Source organism: Apium graveolens, chromosome 5 (genome assembly GCF_009905375.1).
Source record: "Apium graveolens cultivar Ventura chromosome 5, ASM990537v1, whole genome shotgun sequence".
In the NCBI taxonomy this organism is placed as follows: domain Eukaryota; kingdom Viridiplantae; phylum Streptophyta; class Magnoliopsida; order Apiales; family Apiaceae; genus Apium; species Apium graveolens.
Window position 1 is genome coordinate 216,263,852 of NC_133651.1, and position 5,032 is coordinate 216,268,883.

At 40.0% G+C, this 5,032-nt stretch overlaps 1 non-coding gene across 1 annotated transcript; it reads right to left on the reverse strand.

Moving 5' to 3' along the window:
- Positions 1-1,146: 1,146 nt before the first annotated feature.
- LOC141663229 (small nucleolar RNA R71) lies at positions 1,147-1,251 on the reverse strand. The gene has a single exon (XR_012551308.1). It is a non-coding gene; the product is annotated as a small nucleolar RNA R71 (small nucleolar RNA).
- Positions 1,252-5,032: the final 3,781 nt, after the last annotated feature.

The window sequence follows — 5,032 nt, forward strand, 5'->3', positions numbered from 1 at the left end:
ATAAGATAGCGTGTTAATCTCTATTGAAGCGATATTGAATATAGAGGTTTAGAACTTGCCATGCTAGCATAGGTTCATGTATTTGTTATGCATGATTCGTAGGTAATTTTAACCATCTTACTTGCCCTATGTAATCACGATAGATAACTTGCGCATTAAACGGTTATGTTTTCAATTCTTATAGACATATAAGGACTAAGCATAATTGGTGTCTATTCAACTTCTATCTCTTTTGTGGATGTTTGGTAGTAGGGTATTCGTACAACGAAAGTTGGCGTTTACTAGTTTCGTATTATCTGATTAGTGTCATCACAATTACATGCTAAGGTTAAGAACAATAAGGCTATTGAATTAAGTATTTAATGAAGTTAGAATCCCATGTTTGTCATATATAGTAATTCAACCTCAATTTTCTTAGTTATGTTTTTAGTATAATCTCTTAGTTTAATAAAAACCCAATTTGTTATGTCTTAGCATTGAGCAATTACCATACATTGTTGCATAGGTGCATAAATTGAACTTAACCTAAACCAGTCTCTGTGGGAACGAATCTAATTTATATCTTATACTACTTGCGAACGCGTATACTTGCGTGAATATTAGCGCGTGTTTTCGCCCTAACAAGTTTTTGGCGCCGCTGCCGGGGACTCGGTGTTAATTTTTAGTTTATGTGCTTGTCATCAGTGGTCATTAAAGTTCAAACTCGGATTCTTTTACTTTCACGGTTTATTTGTTTGTGTTTTAGGTACTCATTACAATGGGAGATCCAGCGGCACGAACGAAAGCCTGATGGATTTTTCTCAATCCAAGATCAATGACATTCAATCTAGCATTGTCCGGCCAGCAATCACAGCTAATACCTTTGAGATCAAGCCTGGCATAATTGAATGGGTGCAGAATTCAATCCAGTTTGGGGGTTCTCCAACTGAAGATCCTAATATGCACATTAAGGATTTCATTGAGATCTGCGACACCTTCAAGTTCAATGGTGTTTTTGAAGATGCTGTGAAGCTGAGACTGTTCCCATTCTCTCTGAGGGACAAGGCTAAGAGCTGGTTACACTCTCTACCAACTGGTTCAATTTCTACTTGGGAAGATCTTTCTCATAAGTTTCTTATTAAATTTTTCCCTATGGCGAAGACAGCTGCACTCAGGAATGCTATTACTCAATTTGCGCAGCAAACGGAGAATCGATATGTGAAGCTTGGGAGCGCTACAAGGAGATGCTAGGAAGTGTCCTTATCATGGAATGCCTGATTGGATGATCATCAATTGTTTTTACAATGGGTTGGGAGCACAGTCCAGACCTATGCTCGATGCAGCATCAGGCGGAACATTACGGGCAAAGAGCTATGAGGAAGCTTATGATCTAATTGAACTGATGGCTGCTAATGAATATCAGTATCCAACCCAGAGATGTCCACAGGGCAAGGTAGTAGGAGTTCTTGAAGTGGATACAGCTACGGCTATCACTGCTCAACTAAAGTCGTTGTCTATGAAGATCGATTCTCTGGCTAACTATGGTGTTAAGCAGATAATTAGTGTTTGTGAGCTGTGTGCAGGTCCGCATGTGACGGAGCAATGCGCTATATCTAGTGACTCAGCTCAGTTTGTGAGCAACTTTAAGAGATCCCAGCAACCAGTTCCAGACACTTATCATCCTGACAACTGGAATCATCCTAACTTCAGCTGGAGCAACAATCGGAATGCGATACAACAGCCGGTCTAGCAGTATGGAAATAAGCTATTCAACCCTCCTGATTTTTAGCAACAAATTATACCAAAATAACAAACTTTTGGTGCATGTCTATCTTCGAATGAAAAATCTGAATTGGAGGAGTTGCGACTTATGTGCAAAAACCAGGCTCTGATATGCCAAAGCCAGGCTGTTTCTATCAAGATTCTGGAGAACCAAATAGGGCAAATTGCTAATGCCATATTGAATCGACCACCAGGAACGCTTCCTAGTAACACAGAAACAAATCCAGACAAGAGGGAAGTTGAAGAACAGGTGAACGCCATCACCTTAAGGTCTGGAAATGTCGCAAACCCCCAAATTCAGCAAGACGAAGAGCCTAAAAAATCTCAAGATTCAGAAAATGCAGTTGTGGCTGAAGAAGAAGTGCAGAAGGAAGCAGAGGTGGAACCAAGGAAGACTACTGTGGAACACTCTCCTCCTGAGGGTAATACAGGGGAGAAACAGATCTATCCTCCACCTCCTTTTCCTAAGAGGCTGCAGAAGAAAAAACTGGATAAGCAGTTTGAGAAGTTTTTGGAGTTGTTCAAGAAACTTCATATCAACATACCTTTCGCCGAAGCTCTTGAACAGATGCCTAGCTATGCGAGGTTTATGAAAGGTATTCTGTCTTGGAAAGTGAAGCTCGATGACTTAGAGACCGTTGCTCTCATGGAGGAATGCAGTGCTATGCTGTAACAGAAGTTGCCTCCGAAGCTTAAAGATCCTGGAAGCTTCACTATTCCTTGCACCATCGGAAAGTTGTCGTTCGACAAGTGTTTATGTGATTTAGGAGCTAGCATCAATCTGATGCCCTTATCTATCTTCAAGAATCTTGGTCTTCCTGATCCGAAACCAACATACATGTCATTGCAACTAGCTGACCATTCCATCGCTTATCCATGAGGTATAGTGGAGGATGTCTTGGTCAAGGTGGATAAACTCATCTTCCCTACTGACTTTGTAATTCTTGATTTCGAGGAAGATAAGAAGATTCCCATTATCTTGGGAAGACCATTTTTGGCTACAGGCCGAACTATGATCGATGTGCAAAAAGGAGAGCTTTCGATGAAGGTTTACGATCAAAAGGTCACTTTTAATGTGTTCAAGGAAATAAAGTTACCCACAGCTAAAGAAGAGTGCTTTAAAGTAGAATGGGTCGAGTCTGTAGTTAATTTAGAGTCTGAGCAATTGCCAAAGTCAGATGCCTTAGAGAGATCCTTAATAGGGGAATCAGTTATTGAAGATTAAAAAGGAGCAGAGCAATTGTAGGATTTGAATGAACCTCCGTGGATGAGGAAGTTGGATATGCCATTCGATTCTCTTGTGTTAGCAAAGCTGAAAATTTCTCAGGAGCGTTTTGAACCATTTATTCAAGAAGCTCCCACACTTGAGCTCAACCGAATGCCAGATCACTTGAGTTATGCATTCTTAGGTGCACCCCATGATAAAGGCTTGGGATATATTTTTGATGATGTAGAGGGTAGCCGAACGAATCCTACAGTGCCTACAGAGGGTTCTTCTCATGTACAGCAGGTAGTTGATAGGACTGGTGTTGGTGATGCACAGTATAGAAGATTGACTAGGCGTATGGAGGCCATGCATGTCATCCATCGATATTTTGCTGAAGATTTGACACACACTTTCGGTACCGTTGTTCGAGACACTGGTGGCGAGGTTGATTGGCCACCTGATACTCCACCCGACGAGGGTGACTCTCCCTCTAATTAGGTATGCCGGAAATCCTTATATTACCTTCAATAAGGACATTGAAAATTTTAAGTTTGGGGTGATAATGTAGGATTAGTAGTATGTGTGTCCATATAGATTCATATAGATTAATATTACATGTTTAGTTGTAGTTCATTCATATTTTTACATGATTGTTCATTTAGGACATATTTGTTTGTTTTTATGTGATTTCATATAGTTGCATTTGCATTTATATTTAGCATGATCCCTTAAGATATCCGTGTGATGTGGTAACTAAGATATCTGTGTGATGTGGTAACTAAGATATTTTCTGGTAAAGTGAGTAATTTTAATTCTGTTAAGATTTCCATGCTTAAAATGCTTTATATGCTAGTTAGTGATAAGTACTTCAACTTTAGTGATTTGATCATGTTTGAGTTAGGTTATAAGTTAGGAGAACTTAATAAGAGAGGTAAGAGTGTCTACTATGCTAGATTCTTTATGATGCTTGCTAACCATCTCATTGAGAACATTGCTGTTGAGAACCCAACCAACAAACTTAATTGTTGGTTCAAGAAAGGAGAATTATTATAGATCTAAATAGATCAAATCACCATAAAGAGGTGCCCATCTTCTACTTTCCAATCATGGAGGGCCCTCAGGTAAGTGAGGTAAGCACCATTGTCTCCACTCTTCCAACCTCACAAATTTCTTTGCCTTCAAGTGTAGCTATGGCATCTGTGTCAATGACCCAACAGATGCCTACCCAAGCTACCAAAACAACAATTTCTAAATCCAAATCTAAAAAAGCCCCCTCGGTTTTATTTCAAAAGAAACCAGTTGTAAAAATTACCAAACACAAAGAGGGGAGTGTGAAGGAGAGTGAGATAGGTGAGGGACAGGGTGAAAATCAAAGAAACCCTAAGGATAAGGCTGGTGAGATTAGTATACCCAAGCCTAGCCACACCACAGTTTCCCAACAAACTATAGTTGTTAATCAGGAAATTAGCTCAATTCTAGTTTCATCCTCCCAAAAGGATGTTACTATTGAAACAAACTCCCAACCAAGAGCACATGCCAAGAGGGTTAGGGACACAAGTTTACCACAAACTTATGCCAGAAAGAAAAGATCTAAAACCCTTGGGGATGCACAGGGAACATACACAGTGCAAACTGGAGTTAAAGACTCAGGCACTGCACCATCTCAAAGTCAGCTTGATGTGGCTCCAATAAATGTGGAGTCACAGCCAAAATCATTAATCATTGAAGCACCTGAAACATCAAATTCACCCACACACTCACTGGATGTAGACATGATTCATACATCACTTCCAAATTCTCCATCTTTAACTCTCTTGGAGAAGAAAAAAAATCTAAGCAAGTGAGCATCATCTTATAGATGATTTGTTGGCTCACTTGCCAATTCTTTCTGATTGTATTGAGACATCTGTGCCCAAATTTTCATCAATCTGCACAGAGTCTACAATAGTCTCCACTCCAAACTCATTCATTTCTTCTATCCCGGTGGATATTATTAATCCGTTAAGTAGTGATTGTATCCCGACGGATGTGCCTAACAGCAGTCATCCGTCGGCTAGCCAAACT